The sequence below is a fragment of the Conger conger genome, chromosome 6 (genome assembly GCF_963514075.1).
Source record: "Conger conger chromosome 6, fConCon1.1, whole genome shotgun sequence".
In the NCBI taxonomy this organism is placed as follows: domain Eukaryota; kingdom Metazoa; phylum Chordata; class Actinopteri; order Anguilliformes; family Congridae; genus Conger; species Conger conger.
The window spans coordinates 61,682,088-61,701,199 of record NC_083765.1 but is presented as its reverse complement, the minus strand read 5'-3'; positions in this window follow the sequence as shown (position 1 = coordinate 61,701,199).

The window sequence follows — 19,112 nt, the reverse complement described above, 5'->3', positions numbered from 1 at the left end:
AGGCTGCATGTAAATACAGAAATCGTTTTGCTTGTATTGCTAAAAGTACATTTTATGCAGACCCATGTGTACTTGTGAATTCAAAACAAATTATACTAGACGAGGGGAGTCAAACTCAGTAACATACTGTGAGCCAAGAAGATAATTGTGAATCATACTGTAGTATGTTCTGGTTCTTATGTACCAGGACCCAGGTCCTGCAAATTATCACAGTTACAGGCATGGTTATCTGATTCCATGTTACGATTACAGTATGGTCACACTGGACCTTGAGTGGGTCTGAAACAAATTATTTTTCTGTTATTAATCCCTGGTTTATTCTCTTCCAGATTCATCGTTTGATGTTTGACTTCATCAACGTGGAAATGTAGCCTACCCCATGAAAATGTAACCCATGAAAATTCAGAAGGGTGGAGGGGCTGTGTTAACCTCTCTGAATCTTTTATCAACTCTGGACAGCACATATGACTAACAGAGTAAAGGCCATGTTACACTTACAGAAGCATGGACAATATTGAAAGGACAGCATTATTGTAAATATGCAGGATGAATATGCACAATTGCAGCTGACCGTGAGAACATCCATTATTCTTATTTTAAAATCATTTCATAAAATAAAAGGATCAAGTTTGAGCTTAGCCTGCAGCTCATTCCAGGACCAAGGACCACTGTTGGACAAGCATGCTCTGTCCATCCTGTTTCCATCCTCTGTACGAAATGAGGGGACCTTGAACTGAAGCCGTTTGTGCGATCTCAGGTTATCATTATTACACTTATATACCAAGCATACAGTGGTGTGAAAGTGTTTGCCCCCTTCCTGATTTCTTATTTTTTGCATGTTTGTCACACTTAAATGTTTCAGATCAAACAAATTTAAATATTAGTCAAATACAGGGGTCTCCAATCTTATCCTAAAAGGGCCGGCGTGGGTGCAGGTTTTTGTTTTAACCCAGCAGTAACACACCTGATTATACTAATGAACTAATCGTGGTCTTTAATCAAGACCTAGATGAGTAGAATCAGCTGTCTTAGTCCTGTGCTAAAACAACAATCTGCACACACACCGGCCCTTTCTGGATAAGATTGGAGACCCCTGGTCAAATACAACACAAGTAAACACAAAATGCAGTTTTTAAATGAAGGTTTTTATTATTAAGGGAGAAAAAAAATCCAAACCTACATGGCCCTGTGTGAAAAAGTGATTGCCCCCTAAACCTAATAACTGGTTTCGCCACCCTTAGCAGCAACAACTGCAATCAAGCGTTTGCGATAACTTGCAATGAGTCTCTTACAGCGCTGTGGAGGAATTTTGGCCCACTCATCGCCAGATGTAATGGGACACACCTTCCAAAAAGTTCAACTTTTGTCTCGTCAGACCACAGAGTATTTTCCCAAAAGTCTTGGGGAACATCAAGATGTTTTCTGGCAAAATTGAGACGAGCCTTAATGTTCTTTTTGCTCAGCAGTGGTTTTCGTCTTGGAACTCTGCCATGCAGGCCATTTTTGCCCAGTCTCTTTCTTATGGTGGAGTCATGAACACTGACCTTAACTGAGGCAAGTGAGGCCTGCAGTTCTTTGGATGTTGTTGTGGGGTCTTTTGTGACCTCTTGGATGAGTCGTCGCTGCGCTCTTGGGATAATTTTGGTCGGCCGGCCACTCCTGGGAAGGTTCACCACTGTTCCATGTTTTCACCATTTGTAGATAATGGCTCTCACTGTGGTTCGCTGGAGTCCCAAAGCTTTAGAAATGGCTTTATAACCTTTTCCAGACTGATAGATCTCAATTACTTTCTTTCTCATTTGTTCCTGAATTTCTTTAGATCTCGGCATGATGTCTAACTTTTGAGGATCATTTTGTCTACTTCACTTTGTCAGGCAGGTCCTATTTAAGTGATTTCTTGATTGAGAACAGGTGTGGCAGTAATCAAGCCTGGGTGTGGCTAGAGAAATTGAACTCAGGTTTGATAAACCACAGTTAAGTTATGTTTTAACGGGGGGGGGGGCAATCACCTTTTCACACAGGGCCATGTAGGTTTGGATTTTTTTTCTCCCTTAATAATAAAAACCTTAATTTAAAAACTGCATTTTGTGTTTACTTGTGTTGTCTTTGACTAATATTTAAATTTGTTTGATGATCTGAAACATTTAAGTGTGACAAACATGCAAAAAAATAAGAAATCAGGAAGGGGGCAAACACTTTTTCACACCACTGTATGTAGTGAGGTGCATGTATTACTGATCACGCAAACATCGGAGGTGCGTTCGCAGCATGCGATTGAGACGCAGTTTGAAGGCAGAAAGATGTTGAAGAATAAAGTGATTATTCATTCATTCATTCATTATCCTAACCCGCTTATCCTGAATAGGGTCGCAAGGGGGCTGGAGCCTATCCCAGCATACATTTGGCAAAAGGCAGGAATACACCCTGGACAGGTCACCAGTCCATCACAGGGAACACACACCATTAACTCACACACTCATACCTATGGGCAATTTAGACTCTCCAATCAGCCTAACCTGCATGTCTTTGTACTGTGGGAGGAAACCCATGCAAACATGGGGAGAACATGCAAACTCTGCATAGAGATGCCCCGGCCGACGGGGATTCGAACCCAGGACCTCCTTGCAGTATGGCGGCAGTGCTACCCACTGCACCATCCGTGCCACCACTAAAGTGATTATGTGATGTGTAATTACAAGCAATTTAGCTGGCTAGCTCATGAAGGCTTAACACATAACACACGTTATTTCAGTGGTTAAGCAATTGAAATTTTGTTGAGGAAGTATAAAACAAAATGTCATCCTCGTTATGTACTTGCACTTGTGGACAAGCTCTTTACAGTTATTTGTGTATATTCCACCACTGTTTTCAGCCACCATTAATTTAACGGAAGTAAGAATCATACGGTTAATCACAAATGATTATGGGATATAATGCCCAACGAAAACTAGCTTTTTGGCGGTGTAATTGCAGAGTGACTCAGACACCCCGGCGCACAAGTACAAATGCTCACAATGGTGTAGGCCACATAGGGTATGCCATAGGCTCTGTGTAGATGCAACGCAGAAATATAAAATCAGGCTTAACAGGTGCATAGGGCATTTAATGTAGGACAGAGATAGGAGTAGGAGATTGTTTGTCGTGTGTGATCCTCTAAAAGATCCTCTTAAAATCCGTAAGCTAATTTAACGCACAGGCCAAAGTTGAGGCTTTACTGTCGGCAATAGTCAAGTTGCATTGTCTGTCTGTCTTCACTGCTTTATCAGCAAAGGGTACGTTTACAACAGATTCTCTCATGCCTTTTTGTAAACGTATTTGCTGTAAAACTTTTCAAATGTTTTCTGCAGTGACTGAGAGAGAGTTATTTTCATCATACTGACTCTATGATTCATTTATTGATGTACATTCATAATGTTGGGCATTTATTGTTCATAGGCTATTCTTCTATGCATAATGACGTTGCGGTTCACTATTGCTATACGTTTATACTGTTGGGCATTTATTGTCCATTCTTTGCATACTGAGGTAGAATGAATTTAATGACAATGCATGTTCAAACTGTTTGGCATTTATTGTTAATTTCGCTCCAAAGGCCATTCCGCTTGGAGTGCTGCATGGCCACTATCTTTTCCCTCCAATATTATGAAAGTAGACAATAGTTGTGTTATTGATTTATCTTTTTGCTTGGTTTGCATTTGGTGTACTGTGATTCAAGTGTGTATTTTCTTCATCTGGTTTATTGGCTTTTTAGGTGCATGCTCATATACGGTATCTGACTGTTGGGCACAGGTTTGGGGCCCTGGTGAACTGAGACCATTCTGGCTTGTAGATTGGCCCTTTGGCTACTAACTCCGCCCTTAGTATCTTTTTGTGCTGTTCAGTGACTATTGTTTGCTGTAAATTGTGTATTTCTTTGTGAACAGTGTGTAGTGACAACGGGCTGTGCTTTTTAGGATTATTATTGTGCTGTGTTCTACTCTTAACTGTGTTGGCATGACTCAACCTCTAAGGGCCTACCTTAGCCACTTGGTAGAAGTATGTGCTGGGGCCCATCTGGGACATAGCTTCAACGCATGTATTTATTAGTTGTATTTTTCTCTTTTGTGCATTTATTAATTAACTTATTTGGTGGGGAAGACTACCTGTAACACCAAGGGCCAGCAGCTTTGTCAATGTGCTGGATTATTGTTGCGAAACCAAGGAAACCACTATTGGATAAATAAGAATAAAATCCTAATTTTTATACTAACAGTTATTGCTTCTCATGCCGTACCTAGCTGGCTTCCCCTACCCATTATAACCAGGGTGGAGTAGTCACTCTTAGCCTTGTAATGTTTTACTTCCTTACCATCTAATCTCACATGCAACATGTTGCAAGCTATTAACACTTGCTAGCTAGCTATCTGCAACATGAGCACCAGAGTACTGCAGTTTTTTGTCCTTGAAAATGACCACACTTGCCTGCTATCGCTATACTTTGTAGTTAAGATTAATTCCGCTGTCACAGCAGGATCTGTACTGCAGATAGAACTGCAGGCCAGCCCTCGGGCACATGCATTTCAACAATGGGGAGTCAGCTATGGCGGCATAACGATGCCAAAAATAGCAAGAAAAAAAACGGCATTATAGGAAAGGGAATTAGGGGTCGATAAGGCTCTGACGAAGGACAGAAATGTCCAAAACGTAAGTAATTTTTTTCAATCAATAAAAGTTGCAAACACAGCATGAGGCTCAGTGTTGCAGAGTTATTGTTTTGTGTTTTACTCCCTGAAGTGCACAAGTTTTTAGTTCCTCTGGACCTAATGGAGAGGCGAAAGGCTGATTTTGCTAACTGAGATTCTTGTCATGCAAAGTATCAGACTCTATGCAAAGGTCTCAAAAATGTTATTATCCCAGCAGCAAACATGTTCCTGCAAACGCACCTACTCTCAGTCAACAGACATTTTGTTTTTAAAGTGTGCCCTTCTAAGCAGGGTTAAGGTTCTTCCCCTGTATTTCACGAAGTAATGAAATTTCATCCAGTTATGACTGGTTCTTAATTTCCACCGAGGCGCTATGAAGTGAAGAAGCTTGAACAAGCATGCTTCGGAGCAAAACCACCAAGAAAAAAAATCAATGTTCGCAGCAGCAGTGTGACATTTGCGACTAAAGGTCCTGCATATTTATTTTAGGGATTTTGCAGATGATCCCTCACGTAAACGACGTTAGCAGCACCCACAGGACGAAGGCCACAAAGGCATTTTTTCTCACTCCTTCTTTTTTTATTGGCCTACCTTCCCCCTCCCTTCTTCCTCCCGCCTGTCCCCTCGCTGAAACAATCATCAATTACCCTTATCCACCTGCACTATCTCATCTGAGTTCATTTTCAAGATGAAGCTTCCTCGTTGGATGGAGAGCATCCAATCCTCTCTCTGTCCATCAGAGAGCTCTTTGCAGCTGTCCCCAGATTGACAGTCGGTGAGCAAATCAATAATAATTATCAAATTGCAGTTGCTGCGGTCGGTGTGCCTGAGAACAAACACTCGCGTCCGGCACCGCTGATTTAAATATGAAGCCCTGCAAGTCACAGAGGACTATGTCAAACATGCAACAGATTAACAGGCTGGCTCGATGCATATTTTATTGCCTCCTTTTTTCTGAGAAGAATAAATGTTTCCTATTACAACGTATCGATCGTGGATACATTCTCAGCTCCAGTGTGCAAAATTCCATTTATGCACACACATGTAGACGTGGACGTATATTTGCACAAATATTGTCTCTACATGCATATCAAGTTGGTAAATACTGTAAGTATAATATCAAAAATTCTAATATCATAAATCCAAAACAAAAACAAAAAACTGAAATGAAATATGTTGATGGGGAGAGACTAAGACCAGGCAATTTGCAATTTGCATTCTCTTCACATGTAAACATTGGGAGTTAGTGACATTCCCTTGACATAACTGATATCCTCATGTCAGTTATTGCCATAAGCACTTATGAATGCTTATTTCATGCATATCATTTATGAAAGAGTTATGTAGATCTTATGTGGGAGCCTTCAAATAAAGTGTTACCAAATACACTCAAATATACTATATATATATGCAAGGCTCATCATTGTCAGTTTTAACCGATTTCCCCAAAAAAATTCCTGGATTTTTAAAAAAGGACCGTTCGGATTAAACTGATTTTCACCCAGATATTTGAAATGTTCTCTGCCTTTGAAATGTTTTTGGAATTCAAATCTATTATGGAATTGGGTCTCTGAAGCATTGGTAAATGAGGCTTTGCAGCTTTAAGAGTGGGAATCATGGGGGATGTTGTATTGTTCTGATTTGAATTTAAAAGAAAAGATTTATCACGGAAATTTGCATTATTATGATCCTATTTTCTTTCTTTTTTTATGTCATATTTTCTATCTGATTTTCACCCATTTAAAAAAATTCCTGGAGTTTTTAAATAAAAAATAAACTCTGAAGACTGTTATATGCTCTCCTTACCATTTATCAAATAATACAGTCCTCCCTGAGCAACCATGGTCTTTGACAGGAATATGAATATAACAAATTACACGTAGATGAACAATTGTCTAAGTTTCTGTGTAACTTCTGCAGGAAGGAATAAAAAGAAGCCCAACCCACTTCCAAGGGATGACAATTTGCACACAAGGCTGATAAAAATTATTCAAGTAGCAGCCAGTTACCACCCTGTACTCCTGGAGACAAACAGGGGGGCACAATGTGATTTGTCCATGGGCAAACAGAGGGGAACTGGCGAGAATAAAAACCAGTTCAATCAGTGCTGCTCGGTTCCCCTCAAGCCCCTGTCCCTACCATTAATCCACTCCTCCTACACTTCCGTGCTCTACATTATAAAAGGCAGGTGTGTTCCCGGCGATAAAATCTTTAACGTTTTAGGACCCGTAATTAAAACCCATATAGGCCTCGGATGAGTTAGCGTGCTGAGCCCCATCCCCCCACCCCCCGCTTTTGGGTCACGGGGATGACGACTGCACTCCGAAATCAATAGCCGTGATGTTGAGAGCCATTGGGAGACATTTCCGCGTAAGGTCATCGATGAGAGCCCGCGTTCCATATTGCTCCTGGAGAGTTTCTTCCTGACTGACTGACAACGTCAAGACCTAATGAGTATCAATTAAACCTGACAGCTGATACCGGCAATCGTGAACATGGAAAAATGTTGTGCAAAAGTCCTGTGTGAGGTACTTCAAATGTCAAAATGGTCAGATGAGGGCAAAGGTAATTTTAATAGTTACAAAGGCTGTATGCCTTTTTTTGTATTCACGGACAAATATGTAATCCTTTCTGCCATATTTACAGAAAATGTTATAAAAGGAAAGGAATGTATGTTAGAAAAAAAGGAATTCCGCATGAGGGGATGGTGACATATAGATTGCAGAAATGAAGGCTCAAGGTCTGAGGTGCAGTCAAAGGCACAGGTCACTGTTCTGTGGAGGGTGAGGAAAGACCTCCTGTAGAGACACAGCTGGGGAAGCCTCAGTACTGGCCCTCATGGCTGCGCATTACATGCAAGGTCAACACCACCATAGAGACAGCACAACTGAAACACTCATGGGTTTTTCTTACTTATGAACAAACTTGTCCTTGTAAACAACTTTGTATTTTTGTATTTACATGTCATATTCCCTACAGAGGGATACCTCATTCATCCCTCAGTAGTGACCTTCTAACATGACCCATTATGTTTAGGGTATAATTGACTCAAATACGGAACTGTTCAAATACATTTCTGTGCTTGATTGACCTTGTCTGGTGCAATTGAGCCGACCATGAAGACCAGAAGGCAGGGTTTGCAATTTTTGAGAGTTTTTAATAGGTTCTATTACACCGAACAATCTCAGTCGAGTGTAGAAAAGTATTTGAATCCAAAACGTATGTTACGTATTTGACCCAGGTCTGCGGTTTAACCATAACCATAACATCTGGGTCACTCCTTTATACGTATAGAACTGTTCCAGTATTGAACACAACAAAAGGATTCCGACTTATTTCTGCACATCAAATATGATGATCCCCAACGCCCCTCCTCCTCCTCTGATATCGATATTTGGTGGCCTTTCTCAGGCGCCCTGCCGGTCCATGTTTCCTCCCCCACACGGTTTTATTGGACCTGGGGAAACGGCAGGGTTTCCCACGCATTAGGGCCCTGTGACATTGAACCGCATAAGGTCAGTTATTGTGACAGAATTCAATTCAGCCCCTTGGCTATTTTCCAGCTGAGATTGACATCACAGCACAAAGAACGTGTCCTGCCAAGTCTGTTGGATGCCACGCCCGAAAAATATTTACATCTCACACCATCACATCGGATGGATGTATGCTTTGATCATCTTTTTTCAATTTTTATGTCAGAAAATAAGAGTATATTAGAATGAGAAATATCAGAAATATAATTCTTATATTTTAAAGTAATTGCTATTGTTAAAAAAAGAAGAAGAAGGAAGTGGAGCAGATGACGTGAAAAGCTGCAGTGAAGATCAGAAATGAGAATTTAAACAAGCAAGCTCGGGAATGACCCATCCATGTGGAATATGTTTGTATAAGTACTGTTTTTCTCACTGTTTCTTAAATTATTGGTTTGAATTCGGTGGCTCCTATATGCCCAGTTTGGTTGGGTGGTGCTAATAATTGGCTGTAACCCAGCAGCACAATGTCATGTTGTTTTGCGATGATTATGAGATATATTATTAATCCTTATTTAACCTGGGGAGATCTATTGAGAACATATTCTCTTTTGCATGGATGCCCTGGGAGAAATTGCAGGCAGAACAGTTGCAATTAAGGTAAGAGAGAGACAGAACAAGGGTAAAGCCCATGGAGCAATTTTTGAGTTAAGGTCCTTGCACAAGGGCACAGTAGGGACCCAACGCCATCTCTGCGGATGCAGGTCAGCATCCCTATATGCTTACAAGGGTCCTGAAACCACCCTACCACTAGGTTACCCTGCTGTGGTTGTGATGAAAAGAAGTGGTTGTGGTAATGCGACAAAAGCCTCAGCAACCAATATCTACTTTAATGGGTGTGTACAATAAAGGCATGACAGATTATAATTGTTTGTGTGTTGTCTATACTTGTGACCTAAATGAAGATCAGATCACATTTTATGTCCAATTAATACAGAAAACCAGGAAATTCCAAAGGGTTCACATACTTTGTCTTGCCACTGTATGCATTGCAAAATTGTCTCTAATAGTATGGTGTCAGCTCTTATCACAGTGGAAACATTGTCAGTAACTTTTATCAATTTCCCCTTAACTATCTTAATACACCAAACACGAATCAAAGTTAAACAAAAAATATCTTGAGGTGTGCGAAGGCTGACACGTGTGTAGAGTAATTCATTAAGCTAGTGGGCTGTCAATATGCAGTTCATCTCCACAATCTCTCTAATGGAATTACTCCCATGGTTTTGTCCTGCATTAACACAATGGGACACGTTCATATATTTTCCTGACAGTTCCTGCATGCTGTCCCTGCTCATAAATAACACAGTTTAGAGTTATACAAGACAAAACAACATATATCCTTGTACAAGCTGCAGATTTCCTAGTGTACTCATTGATCTCATTTTTAAAAAGCCCTTCACAAAAACTTTATACAAGCATTTCCTGCTTGGCTAATTGAACTATATGAGGCTCATGATGACCAACAAATCAAATGCCTTCTACAGCACTCTGGAGCTTTTACAGAGTATTACAGTACTAATAATATCTTAGGTGCTGAGCTGTCAAATTCAAGACATTACCCAAAGAATCAGTCTCCTTATGGCTATAGCAGTGAGCTAGAGTTAGACATACACTTAGTGAGCACTTTATTAGGTAGCCATGTAGACCAGCTTGTTACTGCATATATTTCATCAGCCAAACATGTGGCAGCAACTAAATGCATAAAAGCATGCAGATGTGATCAAGAGGTTAAGATGTTGTTCAGACCAATTGTCAGAATGGGGGAAGAAATGTGATCTAAGTGACTTTGACTGTGGAATGATTGCTGGTGCCAGACAGGGTGGTTTGAGTATCTCAGAAACTGCTGGTCTCCTGTGATTTTCACATACAACAGTCTCTTGAGAATGGTGCGAAAAACAAAAAACACCCATTGAGCAGCAGTTCTGTGGGCAAAAACGCGTTGTTAATGAGAAAAGTCAGAGTAGAAGGGCTAGACTGGTTGAAGCTGACAGGAAGATGACAGTAATGGAATTAAGCACGCATTACAACAGTGGTATGTTGAAGAGAATCTCTGAACACACAACGTGTCAAACATCTGGGTAGTGGGTAGGCTACAGCAGCAGAAGACCAATAAGTTTAAAAATAAGTCTAATAAATACTTAATAAAGTACACACTGAGTGTATGTTCAACACACATGGTACACAGATAGGCCAAGTCTGAAACTACCATACGAAGGCAACTTGAGCACCGAGACAAATACAAATTCAGAAGTCATTCCAGATCAATGTATAAAATTCAAGGGGGGTAAAGATAGACAGGTGAAAAACAAGTTATTATAGGTTACGGGACTCCCACTGAGGAGTCAAGGCACAGTGGGAGGAGATGAGTCTTCAGACCCCGGTGGAGAATGGGCAGCGAGTGAGCAGGGGATGGAGAGGTTGTTCCACCACTGAGGAGCTCTGCAGTTGGGACAAGCGAGAGCCATTGACACGGCTGACAGGATGAGCAAGCCAGCCTTTGGCAGCAGAGCAGAGTGGTTGAGCTGGTGTGTATGACCAAATTATGTCCTGTAGGGAGCGGTCATCTTGTTGGCTGCAGCATAGGCCAGAGTCAGAACTTTGAATCTGATCCTAGCGGCAACTACTAGCCAGTGGAGTGCCTGTAGCAGGGTCGTGACGTGTGAGAATTTGGGAAAGTTGAAGACGGGTTATTCTGGATGAGCTGTAGCGGCTGGATGGCATAGGCTGGCAGACTTGCACGTAGTGAGTTACAGTAATCTATTTGGGAGATTACCATAGCCTGGATGAGTAGCTGTGTGGAGTGTAGGCATGGTAGAATCCTCCTGATGGTAGACAGAAGGGACCTGCAGGACCATGATGTTGCTGCAATTTAAGACTGAAGATTGTAAATCTACATTTTTCAAAATGTTAATAATGTAAGTAGAACATGTATTCATAATATTTTGATGTAAAAGCTGAATGTAATTGTAAATAAAGTAATTTTAGAACATTGACATGGGTGTCATTTGGAACACTGAAATGTTTGCTAACATTGTAAGATGCGTAATATAATAAGATGCAGCATAATAAGAATAATGTCAGCACCCAGTTGAAAAGTGTTAGCATAGAAATGCTACAGCCTCATCAAAAGCAAAGACATTACAAACTGATATTTAAAATGTCACAAATGCAAAGCTTTTACCGAGGAACTGCTGAAAACTATTGTTTCACTGAGAAGATTTCTTTTGCGTTTTAGATGTAATTTTTTTACTGAAAGTGTAACGTCCATTTCATGCTCACTGTTTTTGCATTAGCGATAATAAAAAATATAATCTATATATTATATATTGAAAAGGTGTCATTGCCTACCACAGCTAATGGGCAGTGAGGATTCTGTCTCAAAATGGCTGCCATTTAAAGTAAACCCAGAGCGCACACATTTGTGATCCATCCATCCGTGCCGCCGCTACAAATACATGAACAATATAATGAATGCAATTGTAAATAAACTTAGAATACAGAACATTCATTTCTAATACCTTTAAAGTTCCTACACAATTTGAAAACAATCTGCAAAGACCCAGGCAAACAGAAGCAGATAGGTAAATTATAATTTAGCATCAGTTAAAAATATTTTTAAAAATCAGTTTGACACTACAAAGTAACCATTTCCAAGGAAAAATGTTTCTAGGAATTATGGCCCAACCATTTGCGCACTCTCAAGAAGCTTCTCTCAAAGTTCCAAAAGCACAAATTGCTACTGAAGCAAGGGGTTATTTTCATTACATAAAGAGGTACTTGTGGCCATAAGGAATGGTATCTGAGGGCTATATGATAATGGTTTGCAATTCTGAAGAACATGGTTTGGCCAACATCAATTTTCCGTTAATCCAGTTATATGGAGTATTGGCCATGCACTTTTGTTAAGAGCTGTTTTTTTACACAGCCACATAAAGGACATTGAAAATGTAACAAAATTAAACAGTATCAAGGGCTCTTGATCAATCAATTTTGTAATGGAGCAGGTTGCCACGGATCATTTTGTACTGAGTCATTGTGGTTAAAATGTATTATTTCACCATGCCAAACAGTTACATTAAAGTTAACATGGGCAATTACAGTATCTCTCAGATATTATGGATTCTATTTACAGGAATCGGTGCGGTGCGTATCGGCCGCAGCAGATGGTACATGGGTGCACTGGGCGTGTCTACTGAATTTCTGTATTTTTGTGAGCCAGGGAACACACTGCTTACAATGTTCAGGAGTGGTGGAACATGGGCTGGATTAGGCTGAATATATTATCAGTGGGTGTGTTACAGCTAGATTCAATCACAGCTAGTCAAATTACCTCTTTCCATTTCCTTTAAGAGCCATGTGCATTGCACCCCGGCATACTGCCAATTTCCATTGTCTACCCCTGCAATAGACCATGAGGATACTGTATGAGGATACAGTATACTTAGCAGAAGAAGCTTCTCCCAGAGGAAACTGATGTTTTTGTTTGGGATGTGCAGAACATGGTTGTTACTTATTACTTATTGAGAAGTATTGACAACAATATATTGGAAGTTCTATTAAGCACAATGCCGTTAAATCAGTTAATTACACAGTTAACTCACCTCACCTTGCTTCTTGAGTCAGAATTGGTTGCTGATATTAAGGTGAAAACAAAAACCAGCACACCCTGTGGCTTTCCAGACCACTGGCCTACCAGCTATCTGAATAGCATGACCCACAAACGAACATTATTTTTAGGCTACCTAACAGTATACCTTCCTGACAAAACAATAACATGGGCCTTGTTGTTTATTTGTCTCTTTGATATTGTGTGCTACCAAGAGTGCAACACAGATGAGCACTTTGCAAACTACACAGACACCAAAATAGTGTGCTGCTTGATCTTCCCTGACGCACCCCCAACAGTGCCGCTTCGGCACGCTGCCGCGAGTCACCAAATTACCAAACAGGCTCAGGCGTGTCAAAATCAACAATGAAAATGCAACACTTTCTCAATGTGATGGCTTGCAACACATTGGTCGGTAAATAGAGCTCTATATGTCACACTAAATCATGTATGTTGTCCACCTGATACGCCAGGTTACAAAAACAAAACATGTGCCTTGCCAATTTTTTTTACGTTTTTTCTGCACCTGGTAACTATCTTCCTGAAACCTCCTCCTCCATTCTGTCCCATATTACAGTAAAGTGAAGTGAGGACAATTTCTGCCGATCGATTTTCTCACAAACAATCTAAAGGTTTTGTAGTATTGAAGCATTATAGCCAAAGAATTGTCATGCCTCACTTTTTCCCATTCTCTCTTTCATGTGTCCATTTTTTTGTTTGGTATTGACATTTTGCCATCGTCTGACTGCGAGATGGGGCTTGTCTCTTTACAATGGCTTTGACCTCTCACCTCGGCAGACAGATATTCAAAGCTTCCCGCAGCTGGGGTGAGAGAGAACGATTTCCTCCTCTGACTGAGTGGCTGAATACCCTCATATTCCCCTTCAAAAGGGGATTCATTTTGTGGTGGCCCGACAATTGCTGCTAATTAGTTCCTGTGATTTGCAGACATCTTGTAAAAGCACTCAGCATCATGTCATAGAGGTGGAATAAAAGACCGTCTTCTTCCACTTCACCGTTTTTCTCCACACACCGCCAAACACCCCCACCCACCTGCCCCCTGACCATGAGAAGAACTGCCGATGTCCTTCAACTTGGTCATGAAAGGTACCTTTTCCTGAAGCATTGAGACATCCAGTTGTGGTCTCTTTTATTTTTGCCACAAAAAAAATTCCAAAATAATGACAAGCACACAAAGATCCAGTTTGGTGCAGTAGAGTGGGAGAGCAATTTCTATGCTCAGATAGGCAGAATAGCTGCAGTACCTTGCAATACACACATCAGATACAACTATGAAAGATTTACTTTTAACTACATCTGAGCCTTTTTTTCCTTGAAATGTTAAATAATATACAGTAAAACTAATATGTGTTTACAGTATATTAATATAATTCAGTCAACGGAAAACTAGTACAATGGACACCATGTTTTCTGTAAATAATGAATTGAGATCCCTGCATATATCGGTACATGGAATATGTGATAAATACATTTATTTATGAAATCAGAGGGTTAGAAACCAATTCAGGATGGCTTTGTGTGGTTGACCCCAGGGGACATAGGTCAGCAACCTTGCAGGCCCTGCCAACAGTCAATTTCCCAAAGGTCAAAGGGCATGAATAATGTCCCAAACAATGCCAAAGCAAAATAAAAGATAACTACAATAATATTTTTTAAGAAATCCAATGAAATGTATACAGTGATATAATTCATAACCTGAAGGTGATTATGTTCTTCAGTCGGCTCATAAAAAATAGAAAAAATAAAATAAATCAGCTTACCTGTACACATCTCCAACTAGAATATTGAGTATTATCTTTCATAGGCTATGTTTATGCTGAAATAAATAGACAAAATCAAATTCAGAAATCTATTAACAGTTCCATACACTCTCAGAAATAAAGGTAAGAAAAGTACAAAGATGACTGTACTTTCAGGGTACATTTGGGAAATTTGATCCTTGAAGAAGAAAAGTGTACCTCTCACTACATTCTGATAGTGTATAAGCCACAATGGAGCCCAGTCTGCTGGAAGAAAACTATGAAACTGTGGTCCTGTTCAGTCAATACAGTATTATCACAGGCAGGCTGAGAGGTCAGAGGCTGCTCAGGCCACAGACTCTCTTAGCTACATACAGAGCAGACGGAAGAGGAGAATACTGAAGTGGACTATGCCATTAAACACCTGAATAGACTGTAGTAGTGTACCAGAAATGGGCCTCTCCTTGCCTCAATCCAATGAACTGGTTCATAGGGTAAACACCACAAAGAGGGGGAATTAGATATCAACAGATTATGATACGGAAATCAGTGACAGACAGAAGAAGGAGAGTTGCTGTCAAGAGGACTGGATTCAAATATGTAGCTGACCTTGATTGTGCAAATACCACAATGTATGCGGAGGCTTTCTTTAAAGAAATGTTCTTCGAGGGGAATGTCGAGAATCCAAGTGCAAACAAAAAGCGTTCTTCCCAGGGAAATGGGATACTTGGGGGATTTTCTGCTCATATCTGTCCTGATTGAAAATCATCCTGATTTGGCAGCTGGAAAGGTTACCTGTGAAATGGGTTCAGTGGAGGTCCTCACCCAGCTCCCTGCATGACTCTGATGTGTTGAGTGTTTCGCTGACTGGCCGGGGGGGGGACCAAAGGGTGGAGGTCAGGGGATGGGAAGTAGGGGGCCAGGGAAGGGGGCTGGGAGGGGTGTGGGGGGTATCAGGGGAGGGGGAGTGGGAAATAGTGCGAAGGCCGTTATCTTGCGAATGCAGTCCCCTGATTCAGATGGGAAGCAGGACAGTGGCCTGATGGTTTATGGTGAGGGGTTGAGGGGGTCACCGGGCTGGGCTTTGAATGCCATTGACCCCTGGCGTGACCTTCAGGGGGGAGCTCCGGGGGTCAGCCAATGTGCACATGGTGTGCTGGTCATGATAGAGAAGAGGAGATGATTGGATGCTCCCGTTTGGAAACTTGTGTTTCTAATAGGGGTTGGGGACATCAGGCTGTGTGGCCCTTCCCTGGGTTCTGATCTCCTCCATTTCAGGCAACACTTTTACAGAATGTAAAATCCGACTGGATCGAGTGAAAAACCTCTGACAGAAGCTCTCAAGAAATGAGCAAACATCCACTCTAGTCAGGAAAAAACACCTTAATTTCTGGCCCATGCAATTTATTTATTTATTCACACTACACCCCATTGGATGCTCAGGCTGTCACTCACAGAGATGGCCATGCTCTCCTGTGTATCATTGGCAAGACCGCAAGTGACATGTGATTCCGGACCATGGAATCAGATGCGATATGCAAACTTGTGCCCGGCAGAAAGGGGAAAATGTGTATTTCCACCTCACTAACAAAAAAAGGTTTTTATTTGTGTATTTTGTTCATGTATATGCGCATGTGTGTGTGAGCATTCACGTACATGTATGTCACAGGCAGTAATACTGCATGCCACTATGGACCATATCACAGAATGATCAAGACAATGGAATTTATCGCCTTCATTTCCCAGAGGCCTGTTCTGTTTTTGGCTTGGGGCTCCCTCTGGTTAATCACACTGCCATTCTCCTGATAGACTGACATCTTCATCTCCGAGTTCAAATTACAGACTTCAGCAGCTGCCATACAAAACCAACAAAGTACAAATGGGTAAAATACAGAAATAAAATTTTTAATGTTGATTCTAAAAATACCGTTCATTATTTTTCAAGGCAGCTCTATGCCACTGCATGGCTAAACCATACTGCAACGCACTCTCAAAAATAAAGTCACACTGGAGGTTCATTTTTGTTCTTCAAGGATCACATTTCTCAAATGTACCCTGAAAGTACAGTTATATTGTCATTTGGTACAAATGAGTACGTTTTCCATGCACAAAAGGTACAAATGAGTGATACATTACTGACTATGGGGTACAATTTTCATGTTCTTATAGGGCACTACCCCAGCGACAAGCATTTGTACCTTTTTAAGCACTTTTCATACTTGTATTTCTGAGAGTGTAGCACCAAGTGGATGTATCAGGGAAAGCTGTACAAAACCCACAGACTTACGGTACTATATTGTGCTCCTGTAACTTTTTTTCAGGGAAGCAGAAAAAAAAAAGCATTTTCTGACCACTCTGAAAAGATCTGAGCTCTCTGACAGCACGTATCTGACATGATGATCCCAGCGATGCATGACTACCTCTCTGAATAGTCTCTCTTCTGGTTTAAGTGTCCGCAGTACGTCTTATTGAGCATGAGAGGTGGTAGGGCCAGTTGTAGGAGGAGGATGGTTGTATATTTTCCAGGGCAGGATCCCCCCCCCCAGCGTCTTTTATAGAAAATATTTTTCACAGTACCCATATGTGAGTGGAGCAGAGGAGTTGACCCTTGACCCCCCACAGTCTGTACCCCTGGCCATAGCAGTGAGGGTGCTGACATAGGAGAAATGGCCGCTTTTGTACACTGAATCACACTGACAGCTGTGTACACTCTACACACCATGATACTGTAACACTACTGACACCAGACTGAATGCATGCATGTGCGTACACACACACCAATGCACTCCAATTCATACCGATATGTTTTTTTCAGACATTAATCTCATTCTGCTGTAAGCAACGTCACTGCTATATATCGGTGGAGGTAATGGGTGAACTACCTCCGTGCTGCATTATGACCACCTCTCACAGACATCACACACCAACATCGGCCCTGTGCAGCTGTGATGTCAGGGAGCCTTTGTAAATCAGTCCTTAAAGTGTCAGTATCTGCGACCACAACAGAGCTGCAATATTTGTGCTCTGTTTACTTCATAAATCTGGCCCTAAGACTTAGGTAATTGGTTGATACTTAATACACACTGGGCTGATGTCACAGACACAGATTATGCTTAGTGCTGGACTAAATTGAGTTTGCATGGAGAATCTCCGTTCAGAATTGAATTTAGTCTAGGACTAGGCTAAATCGGTGTCTGTGACATCAGCCCGGTTATGTAACATTATTTTAGATGTTTGTTTCTGGTATTAATACTGCACTTGCACATTATGTGTTGTTCTGTCTTCCATAGCTGTCTATTTATTTGTCTATTGCTGTATTAAACTAAGCTATCGATAAAAGTCCTTGCCTATACAGTGCATCTTCACTTATAATACCTGACTCTGGTTTTCAACCAGTATTCTGCATAGTTCAGTTTATTGTTTTGAATCCTGTCACAGACAGGCCTGAGCTGTTCCTGATGTTCAAGGACGACTTCAGCCACCTGCGTGGCTCCTGTGATCAATGTGGTTTGCTTGTACACAATTCATTTTTCCAGTAAATCTCATGTGTCTTCTGGCTCTCAGCCAGCGACAGGAGCTGCGGAAGACACTTTGTTTTAACCACTTTGTTTAATGTGGTCCTTCATTTTCTTATGTTCGAGAGATGTTATGGTATTCACGTAAGATTTCTTAAAGAATAAGTGCATTGTGGTTACGCTCCGAAGACCAGTGTCTCCAACGGTAGACCTCTCTCAGGGTTGGAGACTCCATAATAAAAGAGAAAGGGTTTGGTGAATGGTTTTCCGCATCTGTTCACAGGCCTATGTGTTTTGTAAACGGGGGCTGGGGTATTGCAAGCTTGCGGTGAAACCGAGGAACGGGAGCTCATTAAGTCAATAATTCATGGACTCTTTTATCTAAAGTGGCAACCTCACACCATCAATCCCTGAAGCAGCCACTTCTCCAAAGCACATGGGATGATAATAATGGATGTACCAATGATAAACTCTACACACACCATCAGCATTCACAAGAGCAATGGACACCTTGTTTTCTTTTTTCCTGGGTTCACAGAGAAAACAATAATTACTGGGTCCAAGTCAAGAGTATTTCTCAAGAGCTCCAGAGTGAGGGATATTACTTTGTTTATTTCAACACAGTGATCACACAATCGATCTTGCAGCTAATTCATTATCACACTTTGTAGGCAATAAAGAACTATTTGTGCAAGCCTTCTCCTTCGAAATTGATGAGAGAAATATGAATAGTCTGTTGACTGTTTCCCTGCTAGATAATAATAATAAACAGCAATCTATAACCTTATTGGAAACTTTTAATGGTATGTATTGGGATGCACTGTATGTTAGTGTGTATTTTTTTATCTGAGCATACCTGCCAAAGGATGAAAATAAGGATTTTCTAATTTGAGGCCCAATAAAGCTTTTTTAATTTACATTTGTAATTGAATTTTGAGGGAAATCCTGATTGGTCCCTGCTACTGTGCTTCCAGGAAGGCCTTAAATGCAAAGGTTTCATTGAAAAATGCAACAGT